General features: G+C 42.9%; 1 long non-coding RNA gene across 1 annotated transcript in view; it reads right to left on the reverse strand.

Annotated features, from left to right (window-relative positions):
- LOC130362103 (uncharacterized) overlaps nt 1-20,121 on the reverse strand; it is a 55,210-nt gene extending 35,089 nt beyond the window's left edge. Inside the window, exon 1 of the long non-coding RNA XR_008891277.1 lies at nt 20,008-20,121. This is a non-coding gene — a long non-coding RNA (uncharacterized LOC130362103). The remainder of the gene's footprint in view (nt 1-20,007) is intronic.
- Between the last annotated feature and the right edge of the window lie 1,626 nt (nt 20,122-21,747).

Here is a 21,747-nt window from a genome sequence, read left to right on the forward strand (position 1 = left end):
CACTGATCAGTATCATCGGCGATCTTCTGCTCTGGTCTGCTGGAAGGCAGATCAGTGCAGAAGACCCCAGGAGACAGATGGAGGCAGGTGAGGGGACCGCCATCTTGGCTGATCTAATCAGCGATTAGGTCAGCCATTCAAAGTTCTGCATTACTGCAGATGCCGTGATCTGTATTGATCACGGCATCTGAGAGGTTAATTGCAGACATCAGCGCAATCACTGATGTCTGCCTTTACCAGCGGGTCCGCGGCTGCTGACATTCGCCGGGACCCGCGGGGAATGAAGCGAGCGCAACTCCTGCGCTTGCATCACAGCTGCGCTGTAAATGTACTGCACTATGCGCTAAGTGATGCTATGCAGTGCCGTACATCTACGGTGCATGTCCTTAAGGGGTTACTGAATCTTCCCCATCATGCCTGTGTTTTGACAACCTCCTTTAAAACACATTCATTACTACTTTTTTTTTTTGCTATAGCTTTAACTTGTGACAGAGTTTATAACCCTGCATAAATTGCGCACAAGTCTGATTAAAACAGAAGAGGAGCAATTATGTCAGATTATTCAGAATTGTAAAGTCAATAAATTACAGGTGCAATACAGGAAGGAAAAGAAAATTAGAACCTGTGGGTGTGACAATTAATTTTCAAACTGACAAGTTATCATGCTGAGATACTATTCTGAAAGGACGAAACGAAGGCAGACACAAACAGAAAAAAAATAACAAAATGCAAGTTCTTCAAGTGACTTCATTGAATTTTAAACATTCATTTGACTTTTTTACACTTCAATGAAACACAGATTGCGCTTTGCATTTAGTTTCTCTAATAGCATGGCTCATCAGTTTCACATTAGCTTAGTTTATGCTATGTACGTAGCATAACATATTCAACAAATATTTTATATTATGCATGCAATCTGCAAAGTGTGAGTCTCTTGGAAATGTTGCACAAATAAGCAATTGGAAAAGTCTAGTAAAATACCCAAAGTTCCATTAGAAAGGATGAAGTATTAGAAAGTGCGATAAATAAAAATCATAGAGTTCTTGAGGAAAACTAAAACTCAAGCTTAAAGTGTACCTGCCATTGACAAAAACTTTTAAGATAATGTAGAAAATATCAGTATATGTATATTTGCAATATACATTGTTAAAAAAAAGTTGTATATTTTTGGGTAAAGAAAATGCTGTCCCTGCAGCTATTGCCTGTGTGTCTCTGTGAGGAGACCAAATAAAGGAAGTGGGGGCAGGACAATCAGGGCTCTGTGCAGGCTCTTGGCTAGTCAATCTGCACAAAGCCCTGCTTGTCCTCACTTCACAGAGCCCTGCTTGTCCTCACTGCACAGAGCCCTGCTTGTCCTCAGTGTACAGAGCCCTGCTTGTCCTCAGTATACAGAGCCCTGCTTGTCCTCAGTGTACAGAGCCCTGCTTGTCCTCAGTGTACAGAGCCCTGCTTGCCCTCAGTGCACAGAGCCCTGCTGGTCCTCAGTGTACAGAGCCCTGCTTGTCCTCAGTGTACAGAGCCCTGCATGTCCTCAGTGGGCAGAGCCCTTCTTGTCCTCAGTGTACAGAACTCTGTATGTCCTCAGTGTACAGAGCCCTGCTTGTCCTCAGTGTACAGAGCTCTGCTTGTCCTCAGTGCCTAGTCAATCTGCACAAAGCCCTGCTTGTCCTCACTTCACAGAGCCCTGCTTGTCCTCAGTGTACAGAGCCCTGCTTGTCCTCAGTGTACAGAGCCATACTTGTCCTCAGTGTACAGAGCCCTGCTTGTCCTCAGTGTTCAGAGCACTGCTTGTCCTCAGTGCACAGAGCCCTGCTTGTCCTCAGTGTACAGAGCTCTGCTTGTCCTCAGTGCCTAGAGCCCTGCTTGTCCTCAGTGTACAGAACTCTGCCTGTCCTCAGTGTACAGAGCCCTGCTTGTTCTCACTGCACAGAGCCCTGCTTGTCCTCAGTGTCCAGAGCCCTGATTGTCCTCACTGCAGTATATAAAAAAATGTTTTTAACGAAAGGTATACTTTAACAAAATTGACAGCAAAGTTATGATCTTAATTGCCGAATCGGTCTTCATTATTAATCCAAGAAGTCATATTTAAAACAGAAGTCATTGCTTTGGTAGCAAGTCTTGTTGGGTTCAATACACATGTGGGCTGTTCTCTGGTTATCCAACTCTGCAAGGAGGATTCTACGTATGGCTAATTGCCATTCTGATCTGCCGCATATCAAACTGAAATGCATTATGATATTTGTTACTCCTCTCTCTGTATACTCTTATCTGTGACCACCATTGCCTGAACAAGTGTTCAACATTTTAACTGATTGACTGCTTGATGTTACTGCATCACACCACCTTGATTGGAAGCCTTCAAGGCCTAGAAGACAAAGGCACTTATAGGAAGAAGATTGAGGAACAGTGAGTATTATTTGTTTTTCTTTAAGCCATGCACAGAAGTGTACAAAAAACGTGGGACAAGTGTGTGTGTGTGTGTGTGTGTGTGTGTGTGTCTGTGAGGATGGGTGGGGGGTGGTAGTGTTTACAAAGAGGGTGTTATTTGTAAGAAGCATAAAAATGGGGAATTATTTCTTATTTAATTTCCAAAGGGAGGATTATTAAGAAGGGATGGCACACCTCAGTGGGCACTATTACTAAGTATGGGGCACTATTATTGTTTTTGAGAACTATATTGTCACAGCGAGCGCTCCGTTCCCCTCCTCCGGACTGGAGCACCCGCTTCCTCAGCCCCCATCCACGGGATCCCGGCGCCTCCCGGTCAGACACGCTGAACGGGAGCACGGGTCCCCTTGTGTCGGGGACGCGGCTGCCGTGGCGGCTGGTCCCCGCTCAGGCGCCGTGTCCCGCTCTGTCTCACCTTGCTCCTCGCTCCCTGCGTCGACGGTCTCTGCCTCCCGGCGAGCGCGGCCCCGCTCTCTAGGGCACGTGCGCGCCGGCTTCTGTAAATTTAAAGGGCCAGCGTGCCATTGATTGGTGCGCTGGTTACTGACCTCTGGTTCCTTCCCTATTAATGTAACCTGCCCCCTCCTGCCCTTGCCGGATCTTTGTGCACTTGTCCCTTTGAGAAAGCGTTCCCTGTAGCCTTGTATTGCCTTGCCTGTTGCCGAACCCGTTGCTACTGACTACTCGCCTGTGAACCCTTGCTGCATGCCCTGACCTCTGCTACGTCCGACTACGCTCTTGCCTGCTCCCTGTGTACCACGCCATATCAGCCACCAGAGAGGTTGAGTCGTTACTGGGGGACACGACCTGTTAGTTACCGCCGCAGCAAGTCCATCCCGCTTTGCGGCGGACTCTGGTGAAGACCAGTAACTGCTTAGAACTGATCCCCCAGTACGACCCGCGCCATCGCCTCTGTGGTCTAGAGGATCAACTACCTGTTCTGCCGGTTCGTGACATATATATTATTGAGAACTATTATCATGCAGTTTCTGCAAAGAACATATAGGAAAAATAAAATGAGTTAAATAATGTATGCAACACAACAAAGCCACTATTTTCAGTAAAGTAGAGCTTGAGAAATCCCGGGTGCAAGGTCATCATGGGGACTAAGAATTTCATTGTTGCACCCAGGTTTTTGTCAGCCCTTTTCAATGAGTATTTATCCTTTAAAAAAAAAAAAAATGTTTTAATGTTTTTTTACTTACCTCCCCCTATGTTCCTGTACTGTTCCTCCCTCCTGCCTGCAGTCAGCACTCCAGTGTTACAGGAGAAGTGTATGTCAGGTGACTGTCACAGCCAGTCAGTTGCCTCAGCAGTGATGCTCTGTACTGAGAAGTACAGAGTGCCACATCGAGGCTGCTGATTGGCTGGGGCACTCACACGACACCTGTGCATCAACCAAAGACATCCAGTTATGAACACCAGGGGTAAAATCGGGAATCAGCGCGTTAACGGAGGCAGAGGTAGTTGAGGATAAACAGCTTGCATTCGGTTTTTTTTTCTCTCTTTTTTTTTTTAAGATGAGAGGACACTTATAACTATGAAGCACAGGGGAGAGATGAGAAGACATTAATGACACACAGGGATGAAGATGACGGGACAGTAATAACTGACACTGGGGTGATGAGGGGACAGTAAGGAAGACCAATGACATTAGTTTATGTTATGTGCAGCATGCTGGTTTCTAACTTTGCTGCATTCTAGAATCAAAACAAATTTGTCAGGCCCTGCAGTAAGAGTACTACCACCACGAAGATGTGTGCAGAACAAGAGTGGAGTCAAAGATATATGAGCCGAAAATTGTGCAAAACCGAGTCATGGCGGCCATGGTCAGATGGAGAACAAGAGAACAACTGCAATCAGAGAAAATGCCTCCTGTGAATCTTTGAATTAAACTATATTATTAATTTATACAGTCTATAGAGTGCCTGCATGGAAATTATATATAGGCGGTCTGGAGAAGCGCCGGGAGCGGCTCGAAATGGCTATTACCATCATGGCTCCCGTTCAGTGCTGGTCTGATGCATTTTAACATCTACCTGGCGTCCCTGCTGCTGTAACAACCTCCTGAATAAAATCCGGACAAGAGGAAATCGTGAGTGCCCCCTGTCTTCTTTATCGCTTATGGTGTATAGAAATTATATCTCCCATTATAATATCACTGATAACTGGGGAACTGTGATTGCCTTCCTCAAGTATTAGCTATATGTTTCTATAGAACAGTACCAGGCATACGTTCCAGCATCATCTCCTTGGTAAATGCAGATTTCTGGTTCATCCAATCCTTCATACTCTACACTTGCTTCTCTTTAGTCCGATGTAACTTTGTTTTTCTTGGTTTGCGTGTCCTTGCTGGTTTCAGCTGGCATTTTTATACCTTAATCCCATTTTACTCAAATCTTTTGTAGTACTGTCACATTGACACCTATTTCCGTCCATTTCTTTTTTTATTGGTGTTGTTGAGCGTTTTCTTTTCTCATGGCATATTGGAGTTTTCTCATCTGATGTGTAACATCGCTTCTGTGTGAAAATCCACTGCAAAAGTTTTCAAGCAGAAATGTAGCCCATATATATGTTTTATCTGAAATAGTTTCAGGTGTACGGGGTGACAACAACATTCCTATTTCTCCAAGAATTTCAAACCAAAAGAAGTTTGCTTTTTAATTTACTATGTTTTTTTTTTTTTAATCTGAGTTCTTTGCAGCTACCACGTAAACATATTTATCTGGATCAGGAAGCATTTTGTCTTTTTCTCCGAGCAGGAATAGCATGATCTGAAGCAAAATACATTATCATGTCTATGGACTGCTGAATGCCTGTTGCTTATTTCTGTGCTTCTGTTTAGAATTCAGTGTGTAATATAAGTGGCTATGGAAAAAAGGAAAAATATTTAAAAAAAAAGTCAAATGTTCATTACATAATTAAGACATGCACACTACTTCACAGAAGTGATAGAGAATTTGAGTAAAGAAGTATAATTTGGATGTAAATACTCTTCATCTAATAACCTCATGAGCTACTGTAGATTATAGCTGGTTACATCCCAAGTCTACATTTCAGTGCATAAGCACTGACTAGTTGTGACTTGCTCAGAGGAAAAAATGCCTCTTTAGCTTAAGCATGTGTGAAATGAATCCATCAAAAATAGATAAGGGCAGCACACAGGGAGCTAACATAATTCTTGCTCCAACTGACTGTAATACTCAATGTACCCGTAAAGCTTTAAAAGAGCAGTGCAGCAATAAATATACAAAGACAGGTAATATGGAAAATGGCGATAAGAGAGAAATATGCAGCCATCTGTAATGACGTGAAATAAGGTAGTAGCAAACATGTCTGGCTGAAAAGATACTGAAATTCAACTATTGGTATATGTTATCCTAGTGTATCCTCCTATTAGAAAACACCTTGTAATCAAGATAGAGGCTTAACATTACACCAGAAAACTAATTAGCTTGTAAATGATATTTCTAGAAGAAGCATGGGATTAAAACTACTGATAGGGTTATATACTGTAGTATCAAATGCTTCTGAAATCTTTTCATTCCGAGTATATTTGATTAACTTGCTTTTATGTTTTCACCTTTATAGTTCATTAGTACTTTTTCAAAGGACAGCCGCAAAATGGAAAAAGAAAAATCTAGAAACAGAATTTCCAGAGCTGGTCTCTTTCATGAAGCCTTTTGATATTCTATTCACCAGTTTCTGATATACATATTTGGTTTTCTATTTTGGTAGCACATGCTGGTTGACAATCACTGATAAAATTCACTAAATGGGGTATGTTGTCAACATGTTACCTGTTTTATACTGCATATAAATATATTACTAAATAGTACATAGAGATAAACTAAACTAAAATTGATACTTTAAGGAAATCTATCAGCAGGTTAGGGCATCCTAATGCAGTAGCTCAGGTCAGGGTTGATGGTGACTTGACCACCATGAGGTATGTGTGTCCCTCTCATTCCGCCTATACTCTATGTGCACACATCCCCACTGGCTTATGTTCAAGTTCTTCCATTCTCTGTAATCAAGGACCTCAGAAAAAGACCATCTCTAAAGACTTTAAGTAAATCACAGTCAGACAGAGTGTGTAAAAATGTAAGAAATGTAAGACCATTATAACCCCCCCAGGAGTGGTCAACAAAGATAACACCAATGGCAAGATATATAATAGTCCACTAGGTTACTAAGGAAGACAAAGTAATATCTAAGCAAGTAAAGGCCTTTCACATATTAGGCTAATATTAATGTTCACTATCTGGAAGACAACAATGGTGTGCTAAGCAGGGTTGCAAGGATAAAGCTTCTGCACTCCAACAAGAACATTGCTGCCCATCTGCTGTTTGCTAAAGATCACCTGGAAAGCCAAAAGGATATCGGAACAATGTTTTTGGACCAAATAAAACCAACCTAGAGCTTTGCGGTTTAAATCAGAAACATTGGACCAAATTTATCAATCTGTGTGAGTGAAAAAGTGGAGGGATTTTTCCCCCCAGCTACCAATCACAGCTCAGCTTTCAATTTACCAGATCTTGTTAGCTGAGCTGTGTTTGGTTGCTGTGGGAAAATCTCTCCACTTATTCACACAGTTTGATAAATCTGGGCCATTGTATTTGGAGAAGGAAAACACTTCATGCCAGCAATAAAAAATCCATACCACTGTCTTTTAACATGACAATATCCGGTTGGCTTAGAAGCAGCTGATTGACATTGTAGCAGCTGAATGAATAGAACCAATGGTATTTGTCTGAACAGAGTCTTACAATATTAAATAGTTTTCAGTTATATCTGAATGTCTGTTTATGTCTCCAACAATTTCTATTGCACTGAAACTTCCAAATAAAAATTAGAAAGTTAAAATGACCTTATACTGTAAATGTGTGACATGTAGCAATAGACACTAATGGAACCTTAAAGCCATTCTCAATATCTTTCTCTTTATGCCTAGAATATCTCTTATTTTTTGACATTTTCTTACTGTTTCTCATTTGGATTATAGAGAACTGATAGGGCACTGTGTGCCCTCATTATCTCCTGCCACCTTAGCAAGTGTGATGGAGAGAACATCTATTGGAAGAGAAATAATGTGCTCAAAGAACATTTAAAATCATCATTACACCTTAGTGACTTAGATATAAAGACTTCTTACTGGGAAAAAGATTTTCAAGTATGTAAAGAAGGATTTTTAATCATATCAGTACCTACATATAATTATGGTATAAATGTTAATGTCATTGTTACATTTCAAAGTATGCATTTGGTGTAGAAATATTGTCTGTACTGCATGTCTTTTTGGGTTAAATTATCAATAGTTCTTCTCCAATGTTCTTATGTGGCACAACAGTTATGATGACATTCTAATGATTAGGACTTTTAATGCATATCTCAATAAATGGGAATAAGGCCAATGTAAAGCATTTATTTTTTTTTTATTTTTTTTTTTGGGGGGGGGGGGGGGGCATTTTTTTTCACTCTCCAGTGGCGTTTTTTTCTGACAGGTTTTCAAAATCACTGCATGTGTTTTACCCATAGACTTCTATAGGTTTAAACACATGTATACATGTAAGTGGGTGTTAATTTCTAATGGGTTTTTCCCCAACAATTCTTCAGTAGAAATGCCTATATTATTACACACTGGCCCTGATTTACTAAGAGTGGAGTGTAGTTTTCTGTGTGGGTTTTGTTTTTCGACAGGTATTTTTCCACAGTATTTACTATTGTTTCTCTACATTTTGCCTTTTTTTTCCAGCTACTCTGAGCTGTGGGGTTTTACAGAGCACAAATCCACCACATTTTCTGTGGAAACATTAGTAAATATGGTGGGGTTTTTCGAAAATGTCGGGAACACGCCCACTTTTTGGAGGTCACACCCCTTTCCCTGGAGATCATGCCCCTTTTTTGGGTTTAAAATGGAGAGTTGGTCAGATTTTTGAACTTTTGGCAAAAATTCTGGTGCAGACACAATATATATATATATATATATATATATATATATTGTTTATTGTTTCCCAGTTTATTGTTTCCCAGTAATATTGTCCTTGCATCTGTAAGATGGAGGAAAACTACATCCCAAAGTGGTTTCTTGTTTGAAATTACATTCCTTTATATTACAGGAATAGGGGACTTACTGAAAGTAACGTTCACATATAACTGTTACTTTTATCAATTAAAAATATATTTGTGTATTTCCTATCTGTATAATAGCAGACAATGAGGGTATTTGACAAATGAGAACTTGCTTTTTGCTCAATTTAGAGCAAACAAAGTTGCCAGGAAAGTGGCGTCCGTACGCCAAATTTATCAAATGGCGCACGGACGTTGATGAAATCCAGCTGAATTGCTCTGGTTTAATTTTGCATAGCAGCGGCGGGCCGTGCGACAATTGTATTAAAAGTCGCACAGACCTTAAGACAATTGTCACATGGAGTGATATAGGGCAGGGTTGAACTGTAGAAGAGAAGAAAGGGCTAGCCGACTGCCTTAATGAATACTTCTGTTCAGTTTTTACAGAAGAAAAAGGACCTCGATTAGGGAGGAAGACTAATGAATGGTTTGATGCATGTATCTTTAAAGAGGAAGAGGTTCTACGTTTGCTGTCTAAAGTGAAGACAAATAAGTCACAGGGGCCTGATGGGATCCACCCAAAATTATTGAAAGAGCTTAGCGGTGAACTAGCAAAACCGTTAACATATTTATTTAACCAATCACTGGTAACAGGAGTCGTCCCAGAAGATTGGAAATGAGCAAGAAAGGTAATAGGGAGGAATCAAGCAACTATAGGCCAGTAAGTCTGACATCAATAGTGGGGAAATTAATGGAAACCCTACTAAAGGATAGGATTGTGAAACTCCAACTTTGAATGGGCTCAGGCTCTCAAATCTTTAAAACAACACACATCGTGTTTAGGCCATAGAGAACAATTTTTCAAGATCTATGTGGTACTATACTCCAACCAAATTGCATTACATGATCCCCTCTTGTTCCCAACTATGCTGGAGGGGTTGCGGGTTGACAAGCACCACAAATCACATTTTCTGGTCATGTCCTATACTCCACACATTGAAAAAAGGTGTGGAGGAATTAGTACAACTGATTTCACACAAGTCATTATCCATATCCAGCCAACTTGTACTTTTAAACATTAGCCTCCACACAATAGATGCCACTTATATAACACCTTTATGCCATATCCTAATAGCCTACAGATCCCAACTTGCAGCTAGGTGGAAATCCTCTTCTGTCCCTTCTACACCCGACATTATAGAAGCAGTCAAGTCCGATTGTTTCCCCTAAACGACATATGCCTGCAAGCTAAACAACAGACAGACCTGCGAGTCGAGATGGAAGACATGGAAGAAGTAATATCCACTGACCTAGGTGTTGCTAATTAGCCATGCGCATCACTTCTATCATGGTGTGCTTGGGTTTCATGCTGTTCTGAGATTCATTCCATTAAATTGTGTTCATCCTATATTATTAAATGATATTACCCTCACTTCACATTACCACTTATCATTACTGTGCGATAAACTTTGCATATGTTTCCCGTGAGTCTTCCTATGACGAGAGAGGGGAGGACTTAGTCATGAAAAATCCTATTCTTCACTGCAGTGTTTTAGGTATGACTATATAATACTTTAAAACCTATATAATGTTTTTACTTTTCAAGATGACCTATAATGATCTACCGGATACGTCTATAATATCCGCAACATCCAAACACATGATTCTGCAAATTAATATTTCTACATACAGCGTGATTTGTGGTAGCTTGGGGGGTTGCAGGGTGAATAGGGTGTAGCTGTGCAGGGATGAAGGAGTGTAGCATTAACCCTTAACTGTCGTGACGCCAGGGTGCGGGTTCCTCTGCATATATATCCTACCGCCACCCGTCCTAGGAACGATAGGGAGGAATAAAGGATTGTCCACAACCAGAATTGTAATAAACGGGAAATAACTTTACTGCAGATTTTATGCAGGATGCAATCAGCAAACTGTCTTTACAAGAGGACCAGACTTTAGGCTCCTCACAGGTTGGCTTGGACTTTGTAGGGAATAAGCTTTGAGGCTTGCTTTACGCTGTTCCACTGAATTTAGGGGTTTGATTTAGGTTCAGTAGTCACGTAGAATTAGCTAAATTGGAGTTAGGTAGACTCACGGCTATCAAGAAGTTGAAGAGATAGGCTTCAGGCCTAATTAGTCTCGTAGATTTGCACAGGGCTCTGCTCGCTGTCATATCCCGGGGGAAAGAGAGCGATCATTGGTTAACAGCGCCCTCATATCTTAAGGGGCAGGCTCAAGCTTATTGGTACCCCAAACCTGTCAGTCCTATCACAAAGGATTGTGGTACATCACATGACTAAATCACATGACCTGAAAGGTCCTTAACTTAGCATAACACATTTACTATAGATCACATGACCTAAGGGCCTGTAAGTAACCTTTATATTATTACATATATTAAATATATACAATAAATTAAATTTTTATGAGGCGACTGAGGGTTATCCCACTGAGAGAATCCTAACAGTACGAAGGAACTCTGACTATGGGGATTTACAACACAAGGTTCACGACCAGGTACAGTATTGGGACACCACAAACCCCTTTACTTGAGATGAGTCGACCTCGACGACCGTCCCCTGAGACAGAGGGATGAAGTGCTGAGAGTTTTTAAACAGTCCTGGGCATATGTAAACTGTCCATTTGATCAGGCTGTAGAAACACATAACATAAGAGTCCTTGCACACGATAAATGTCCTTGCAGGCTCCAAATAAAACGTTATAATTATTATTTTTTCCTTTTTATGTTAACAGGATTACATTACATTGACTTGACTGTACAAACATGGGATACTAGTAAACTCACAGGCAGGATTGTATTGCCCATTAATTCACAAACAGAATGACATTACTCTGGCTAGAATTATGCATGAGATACACTCTTATTTATTTACCTTTATTGACTATTTTTTTTCTGTTTTGACTGACTAAACTAGAAGTATGTATACTGAGTTGAAGGTTACTACATACTAGAACATTAGAAATCTCACTTTACATTTTATTTATACCACGTTAGATTACTTGTTACGTACACTTTGTGTTGAGTTTCATGAAGTGTGAGATATTTGTTTTGTGTGCTAAAATGTGTTTGAGGTAAGTACACTGAAGAGGTTATGATATGTACTATGTGTACATGAAACTATTAGGAAGTCAGTCTTGGTATCTGAGGGGTAGATTTCCCTTTAAGGTGTTAGAGTGGGGTAACATGAGTGTTACTCCCAGTGGAGCCGGGAGAGCCACCTATATAAAGCTACTATAACACCCTTAAAATTTGGTGTACAGGTGTACAGAGATTAAAATTTCCTGCACCATAACCAATTACAGTGGTTGAACATTTTGACACACATTTATTGAAGAACATAAAATTTACAGGTGCATTCACCTGGCAGAAGTGCAAATGAGCAACACAAGAAGACAATATATTATTTAGAGTTATATACATGTAAAGAGACACACAAGGATCAGCAGTCCACCTGTGCTAAGAGTTCAGTAAACACGGCTGCTACCACTTAGCCGGGCCCACACTTACGAATCTCCTAAAGACCAGGAGTCTCTTGGCCATAGGCCAGGCACAAGCTTGTTGGTTACATTACAGAACTGGAACTTTCATGGCATAGTCCTGCCAGGCACTTTCTTGAACGTTGCAACAGTCTGTGAAAGACAAAACTGAACCCAAAACATTAAGGCAGATTTTTACATGAATCCCTTTCTGACACGCCCCCCTCTCCTGATGGAACACTTGTCTCTTTGCGACTCAGGACGAGATGAGGACCCCTTGACAGGGTTGATGGTCGTGTCCCAGGCAACATTTGTAAGTGTGGATTGAGACACAGTGGGATTCACATTGACCATAAAGTTAATGGCTGCTGCTGTTGATGGCTGGGGTGCAATCGTTGGTGCTGGTTGATCCGGTCCCACCTCTTTGGTAGGAGTGGGCCGTGGCACTTCCGTGGGTGCCTGATGGCTAGGCCAAACCTCCAGGCAAGGAGTAGGCCTAGGCACATTTTCAGACTTGGTTGGGTGCGTTGGCCCTTTAAAGGAAGCTTGAGTGCGCTGGCCCTTTAAATGCAGCTTGACACTTTGGTACGCTGGCCCTTTAAGATGAGCCTTGGCATGCTGCAGCAGGGTGATTTGGGACAGGGGGATCTCTGTTTCTGGGCTGGAGGAGGAGGAAAAGGCGGCTCCCGCCGGAGTATTCACAGTTGACTCCTCCAATGGGATCTCGGCCCAGGACCCCCATGTCCAATGGTGAGGGGACAGTCTCACCTGTGATGCCACTCTGGAAGTCCCTGAAGATTCCCCTGTTGGGGTAGCCGGCCACTTGTCGTCCTCGGGTAGCGGTGGTATGCTGCAGGCTTCCTCGGCCCTGATGGACAACTACTGCAAGCGATCGGCAAGATTCCCGAACAGTTGCGCTGCGGCCGCAACAACTTTTCGCTGTTCAGGTGCCATCTTGGAACTCCCTCCACGTGGAACGCTGCTCTCCGCCATATCTGTACTGTCCTCTTCGTGCAGACTGAAAAGGTCGCTCTGCAGTGTTCCTTTTATCTTGGGCTTCTCCAAAATGGTTGCGAAACACTGAGTTAAGTAACAAACTCTCAGTGTTTTGCAACCAATGTGCCTCCAGCTGCTGCATCACTACAACTCCCAGCATGTATGGTCTGTCAGTGCATGCTGGGAGTTGTAGTTTTGCAACAACTGGAGGTTTGCAAGCCCCCCCCCCCATGTGAATGTACAGGGTACATTCATACGGGCGGGTGTTTACGGCGATTTCTACTGAATACAGCAAGAAACTCACTGTAAACCTGCCCATGTAAATGTACACTAACACTACACTACACAAACACAAAATAAAAAGGAAAACACTACATATACATAGACCCTTACACACTTCCCCCTCCACCCCCTCCCAATAAAAAAAAGTCTCATACGGCACTGTTTCCAAAACGTTACCTCCAATGTTGCAGAGGTGTTCTAAAATACTTATACAGAAGGTAAATGGGACATCTTTAAATCAACTCTAAATAATTATACAGCTAAATATATACCAAAGGGGAACAAATATAAACGATTAAAACTAAATCCTACATGGCTGACAAATGAGGTTAAAAGAGCAATAAACAACAAAAAAATAGCCTTCAAAAAATACAAATCTGATGAGTCAGCTATAACATTTAAACAGTACAAGGAGCTTAATAAAATCTGTAAAAATGTAATAAAAACAGCAAAAATTCAAAATGACAGACAGGTGGCCAAAGAAAGCAAAACTAATCCTAAATATTTTTTTAGATATATAAATACAAAAAAACCAAGGACAGAGCATGTAGGACCACTTAATAATGATAATGGTGATGTTGTCACGGGCGATCAAGAGAAGGCAGAGCTACTGAATGGGTTCTTTAGTTCTGTATACACTATGGAAAAAGGAGCTGACATTGGCCAGGTCAGTGCTGGTAACACATCATGTAATGTACTGAACTGGCTTAATGTAGAGATGGTACAAGGTAAGTTAAGTAAAGTAAATGTAAGCAAATCTCCAGGGCCGGATGGACTACACCCAAGAGTTCTTAGAGAGGTAAGTTCAGTAACATCTGTACCCTTGTTCATGATATTTAGAGATTCTCTGGTGTCTGGTATTGTGCCAAGGGACTGGCGCAAGGCGAATGTGGTACCAATCTTCAAGAAGGGCTCTAGGTCTTCTCCAGGCAATTATAGACCGGTAAGTCTAACGTGCATTGTGGGTAAATTGTTTGAAGGACTTATAAGGGATTACATACAGGAATACATAGGGGATAATAGTATTATAAGTGATAGCCAGCATGGGTTTACTAAGGATAGAAGTTGTCAAACCAATCTAATTTGCTTTTATGAAGAGGTGAGTAGAAGCCTTGACAGAGGAATGGCTGTGGATATAGTGTTTCTGGATTTTGCCAAAGCGTTTGATACTGTCCCTCATAGACGTCTGACAGGTAAGTTAAGGTCTTTGGGTTTGGAAACTTTAGTTTGTAACTGGATTGAACACTGGCTCATGGATCGTACCCAGAGAGTGGTGGTCAATGATTCGTACTCTGATTGGTCCCCGGTTATTAGTGGTGTACCCCAAGGTTCAGTACTGGGCCCGCTGCTGTTTAATTTATTTATCAATGATATAGAGGATGGTATTAACAGCTCTGTTTCTATCTTTGCAGATGACACCAAGCTTTGTAGCACGGTACAGTCTATAGAGGATGTGCATAAGTTACAAGATGACTTGGATAGACTAAGTGTCTGGGCATCCACTTGGCAAATGAGGTTCAATGTGGATAAATGTAAAGTTATGCATCTGGGTACTAATAACCTGCATGCATCGTATGTCTTAGGGGGGATTAAACTGGCAGAGTCACTGGTAGAGAAGGATCTGGGTGTACTTGTAGAATAGCATGCAATGTCAGGCTGCTGCTTCCAAAGCCGGCAGGATATTGTCATGTATAAAAAGAGGCATGGACTCGAGGGACAGGGACATAATACTCCCCCTTTATAAAGCATTGGTACGGCCTCACCTGGAATATGCTGTTCAGTTTTGGTCGCCTGTTCATAAAAGGGACACTGCGGAGTTGGAAAGGGTGCAGAGACGCGCGTCTAAACTAATATGGGGCATGGAACATCTTAGCTATGAGGAGCTATTAAAGGAGTTACAATTGTTTAGTCTTGAGAAGAGACGTTTAAGGGGGGATATGATTAACGTATATAAGTATATAAATGGCCCATACAAAAAATATGGAGAAAAACTGTTCCAGGTTAAACCCCCCCAAAGGACGAGGGGGCACTCCCTCCATCTGGAGAAGAAAAGGTTTAGTCTAAAGGGGCGACACACCTTCTTTACCGTCAGGACTGTGAATTTATGGAACGGTCTACCTCAGGAACTGGTCACAGCAGGAACAATTGACAGCTTTAAAACAGGGTTAGATACATTCCTGGAACAAAATAACATTAATGCTTATGCAGAATTATAAAACTACATCCCTTCCTCTTATCCCCTTACACCTTTCCCTTCAATTCCCTGGTTGAACTTGATGGACGTATGTCTTTTTTCAACCATACTAACTATGTAACTATGTAACTATTGAAAAACAACAACTCCCAGTATTGCCGGACAGCCACTGACTGTCCAGGCATGCTGGGAGTTTTGCAACAGCTGGAGACACCCTGTTTGGGAAACACTGCCGTATTTTTGTGGCGGATGCAAATCCCCAATTTAGGCCTCAAATGCGCATGATGCTCTCTTGCTTTTGAGCCCTGTTGTATTTTCAGGCAACAGTTTAGGGCCACACAGGGGCGGACATATCGCATGTGCAGCTGGTTCAGCTGCACAGGAGCCCAGCGTGTGAGGGGGCCCGCCACCGTTTGAAAGGGCAGCGGGCCCCCTCACACGACACACACATGAGCGCTAGTATGTGGGCACTTTAGACCAGTGATTCCCAACTGGGGTGCCTTTAGGGTCCGCCTGGGTGCCGCGAAAATCCGGTGGGTGAATGGCAGCAAATTTATTATTATTGCCCGCCTCCCCCTTTTCTTTTTTGTAATCTCCCACCAAGCAGTAAGCGTCATGCCACTGACTGATGCATCATGACGCTTACCGCTGGACGAATCGGATGTCGGGCAGGTACCACCCATGCCATTGGACGCATCCCGCCGGAAAGGAACCTCCATTCACCAACTTTAGCCAATGGAGCTGTCTTAGTCCAGCACTGAAAAGTGCTGAGTCATGTAACATTCCACGGCAAAACACAAAATATGGCACTACACCAGCACTCTCCTCCTTAGCAACATGTTTAACATGCTGGTGCCCCACCTTCTGAAGTCCCATCAATAAGGGCAGTGTTTCCCAACCTGATTGCCACAAGTGTTGCAAAACTATAACTCCCAGCATGCCTGGACAGCTAAAGACTTTCCGGGCGTGCTGGGAGTTGTAGTTTTGCAACAGCTGGAGAGACACTGTTTTGAAAACACAGCCTTAGTCAGTGTGTTCCAACCTGAGTTCCTCCAGCTGTTGCAAAACTACAACTCCCAGCATGCCTGGACAGTCTTTAGCTGTCCAGGCATGCTAGGAGTTATAGTTTTGTAACAGGTGGAGGCACTCAGGTTTATTAGGTAGGTCCTTAGTCCAGTGTTTCCCAACCTTAGTGCCAACAGCTGTTGCAAAACTATAACTCCCAGCTAAAGACTGTCCGGGCTGGGACAGTTGTAGTTGTAGTTTTGCAACAGCTGGAGGCACCCAGGTTGGGAAATACTGACTAAAGCAGTGTTTTTGAAACAGTGTCTCTCCAGCTGTTGCAAAACTTGAACTCCCAGCATGCCTGGACAGTCTATAGCTGCATGGGCAAGCCAGAATTATAGTTTTGCAACAGCTGGAGGCACTTTGGTAGGTAGGCCCTTAGTCCAGTGTTTCCCAACCTGAGTGCCTCCAGCTGTTGCTAAACTATAACTCCCAGCATGCTCAGACAGCTAAAGGCTGTCAAGGCATGCTGGGAATTGTAGTTTTGCAACAGCTGGAGGTACACTGTTTGGAAAACCCTTGACTAAGGGCCTACCTACCAAATGTGTTACCTGTCTGCCTACCCACCTACCAACCAAACATACACCTACCTACCTACCTAGCAAACGCTTTTCCTGCCTACCTAGCAAATGTATTGCCTGCCTACCTAGCAAACATATAACCTGCCTACCTACCTAGCACCCGAACCTTTTACCTACCTACCTACTGAACTTACTACCTGCCTAAATAACTAGCAAACTTACTACTTGCCTACCTACTTAGAAAATGTTCTACCTACCGTACTACCTGCAAACATACTACTTGTCTACTTAGCAAACATACTACCTGTCTACTTAGCAAACGTACTACCTGCCCACCTAGCAAACGTACTACCTGTCTACCTAGCAAACATACTACCTGCCTACCTAGCAAATGTACTACCTGCCTACCTACAAAACGTACTACCTGGGGGGGGGGGCAGGCCCATTCTTTGCACAGGGGCCCTCTGCTGTCTGTGTCCGCCCCTGGGGACACATATGGGGTATTTCCGGACTCGGGAGAAATTGCGCTACAAATTTTGGGGGGCATTTTCTCCTTTTACTCTTTATGAAAAGGTAAAGTTGGGGTCTACACCAGCATGTTAGTGTAAAAAAAAAATTTTTACACTAACATGCTGGTGTTGTGCCGTACTTTTAATTTTCACAGGTGGTAAAAGGAAAAAAAGACCCCCAAAATTTATGACGCAATTTCTCCTGAGTACAGAACTACCCCATATGTGGGCGTAAAGTGATCTGTGGACACACAACAAGGCTCAGGAGTGAGAGCGCACCATGAACATTTGAGGTCTAAATTGGTGATTTGCACAGGGGTGGATGATTTTACAGCAGTTCTGGCATAAATGCAAAACAATAAATACCCACATGTGAACCAATTTGGTAACTACACCCCTCAAAGAACGTAACACGGGGTATAGTGAGCCTTAAAACCCCACAGGTGTTTGAAGAATTTTCGTTAAAGTTGGATGTGGATGAAAAAATTTTCACTAAAATGTTGGCGCTACCCTACATTTTTCATTTTCACAAGGGAAAATAGGAAAAAGCCCCCCAAAATTTGTAGCCCCATTTCTACTGAATAAGAACATACCCCATATGTGGATGTAAAGTGCTCTGCGGGCGAACTACAATGCTCAGAAGAGAAGGAGTGCCATTGGGCTTTTGGAGAGAGTGTGTCCAAAATTGAAGGCCATGTGTGTTTACAAAGCCCCCATAGTGCTAGAACAGTGGACCCCTCCCCCTACATGTGACCCCATTTTGGAAACTACACCCCTCACATAATGTAATAAGGGTTACAGTGAGCATTTACACCCCACAGGTGTCTGACAGATTTTTGGAACAGTGATCTGTGAAAATGAAAAATTGTATTTTTCATTTGCACAGCCCACTGTTCCAAAGATCTGTCAAACGCTAGTGGGGTGTAAATGCTCGCAGCACCCCTTATTAAATTCTGTGAAGGGTGTAGTTTCCAAAATGGGGTCACATGTGGGGGGTCCACTGTTCTGGCACCATGGGGGCTTTGTAAACGATCATGGCCCCCGACTTCCATTCCAACCAAATTCTTTCTCCAAAAGCTCCCCTGCCACTAAACTAAATGCTGACAGGTCGGCACTACGCGGGCCTGGGCCTGGGGTGGAAGGGAGCGTAGCTGCTAGCAAGTTTCTTCATGCTAGCAACTACACATGGGCCTTTTCTTTCCTGGCAGCCTCCCAGTTTGAATGGGAGAGCATGGTAAGTGTGTTATAACATCCTGTTCACACTGGTGTGGTGCTGTGCGGCGTCCGTTGCTGCCGTGGCGCCGTGTCTGCCAGTGCGACCCATGGACTGGTTTGAGTGGCATTGGGGCCGCTCTGCCAGTGGGTCGTTCCCCCTGTGGGCACTGGTGTCGCGGCGGTGGTGGTCGCTGCCCAGTGCTACGCCATTTTATGCTATGGACGTTAGGGACCCACTCTAAATAGGTGGCCTTGACGTGGCGAGTGGGCTTTGCACTTTTTGATCAAAACGTATATACTAACAACCTGTTAGTTTTTGAAATTATGCTGAGAAGCAATTGGATCATTGTGCAGGATTGTAGATGTGCACCATGTCTGTTTTCTACCTGAATTCTAATTGTCATATGTATAGTCATAAATCTAGAAATTAGATATTGCCCATCTTGAAACCATGATGTTGCCACTCCCAGAGTAATATACCTATTTCCTATTTGATATCCAAACTAACCTAGTAACTGTTGTTGTATTGTAACAAAGTTACTAACTAAAGATTTGTTGTTCTACTGTTATGCAGCTAACCAACAGAAGCGTATAATGCTTTACTAATTTTTGAGATATAACTCATTAATGTTTACTACTTACAACCAATAAATCTGAATATTTTTATAATCCCTGTGTATTATTTTATTATATTGCAAAACTACCTTCCTAGCATATAGACATAAAAATAACTTCATATCTCTGAGAATTAGTTAGCTCAGATGTGAATTGCATTTGTTGACCATTGGGTTCAATGTACCAAATGTAGGCTACTAGTGACTATAGTCAATCAATAGTTGGACACAACATCAAGGTGCCTCAACATCACTGTGCCTTTTGCCCTTGTGTTATGGATTTTATCAGTGGCGTAGCTATACAGGTCGCAAAGGTCGCCATGGCGACTGGGCCCGACACCCACTAAACTAAACTAAACTAAATGCTGACAGGTCGGCACTGCGTGGGCCTGGGCCTGGGGTGGAAGGGAGCGTAGCTGCTAGCAAGTTTCTTCATGCCGGACCGTGTCCTTTACAAAATGAGCGCAGCAGGGTCGGACTGACCATCGCGTCATCTGCCTGTTTTAAAGCATTTATTTTTAAAGTGTGCGGCTGCGGACGCCCTGCCTCTATGATGCCCCATAGATAGTTGCAGGGACTGCTGGCAGATTACATACCCACATCGGCTCCAAGCACATCTCTGCGCTCAATCCTGCCACCTTACAGTCCCTGCGCTCAACTCTGCCACACTGTAAACGGAAGCAGCATCCTGCCTCCTCACACATCCTCTGCGGTCACGTGCACTGCGATCTCCTATGGCGCCAACCCCGCTACTTCCCTGGCACCCGGCAAGCCGCGGCAGTGATCCCCAGGAGCTGGGTGAGTGAACTGTGGGGTGAAGATACTGAGGATGGGTGTGTATGTGTATATGATTGATGTGTCTGTATGTATGCATGTATGATTGATGTGTCTGTATATATGCATGTATGATTGATGTGTCTGTATGTATGCATGTATGATTGATGTGTCTGTATGTATGCATGTATGATTGATGTGTCTGTATGTATGCATGTATGATTGATGTGTCTGTATGTATGCATGTATGATTGATGTGTCTGTATGTATACTTGTATGATTGATGTGCCTGTATGTATGCATGTATGATTGATGTGTCTGTATGTATACATGTATGATTGATGTGTCCGTATGTATGCGTGTATGATTGATGTGTCTGTATGTATGCTTGATAGATTTGTGTAATACTACAGCTGCAGGTCTGAAGGGGAGGCCTGTTGCTGTCAGTACACTTTTATTTATTTTAATGCTGGGACCTTAAAAATAAATAAATAATAATAATAATTAAAAAAAAAGCTAAGGGCAAGCTCTGGCCACTTTTCCCCCTGCAGGAGCCTCACTCTGGGCCGGCCGTTAGCGCAATAGGGTTGGGCAGGGACACTGCCCCCTTAAGAGCAGAGGGCTGCTGGGAGCAGACATGCCCCATGCAGGTAAGCACATCTGCACCAAGCCCCTGACAAGTCCCTGCCTGCGACCGCCGCTACATCCACAGCACCTGCAGAAAAAGCAGCAGCCTCTGCTCCACTCCATCCCCTACAATCACCAGCAGTATAATCTCCTCTGCCTCGCTGCATCCCCAGCACCTGGTGAGTGGCAGGCCATGGTGCTGATCTCCAGGAGGGTGAGAGGTTGGGGATATGTGTATGTGTGATAGAATGTGTATATGTGTGTATGTATGATGTATGTATGTATGACGGATGTGTGTATGCACAATTGATGTATGTATGATGTAAGTGTGTATGCATGATGTATGTATGTATGACAGATGTGTGTATATATGATAAATGTATGTATGATGGATTTGTGTATGATAGATGTATGTATGAATGATAAATGTGTGTATGTATGATAGATGTGTGTATGTATGCTAGATTTGTATGTGTATGATAGATGGTTGTATGATGTGTAGATGTATCATACATCTATCATAATACATATACACATCTACCATACATACACCAGTCACATACACATCTATCATACATAAATACATATACAGTACATCAATGCGGAGGGGTGAGGAGCCAGGGGGTGATTGGGTACAGGTCGGATATTGGGCTTTGGGGAGTGGGGCAGAGGAGCCTGGAGCGGAATCTGGGGGTCTAGGGAGAGGGGAAGAGGAGCATGTAGGAGGTCATAGGGGTCTGGGGGGGGCAGTCAAAGGAGCCTGGAGAGGACTTAGAAGTATGAGAGGGGGGAGTGGAACAAAGGAGCTGGGAGGAGGACAGACTGGTCTGGAGGAGGACAGGTTGGATTCAGCTAAACTGAGAAGAAACTGTGTGACAATATTATTATTATTATGGGTACAGTGTGTGGCAGTGTTATATTCAGAGGGTACATTG

This window comes from Hyla sarda, chromosome 3, assembly GCF_029499605.1.
Source record: "Hyla sarda isolate aHylSar1 chromosome 3, aHylSar1.hap1, whole genome shotgun sequence".
In the NCBI taxonomy this organism is placed as follows: domain Eukaryota; kingdom Metazoa; phylum Chordata; class Amphibia; order Anura; family Hylidae; genus Hyla; species Hyla sarda.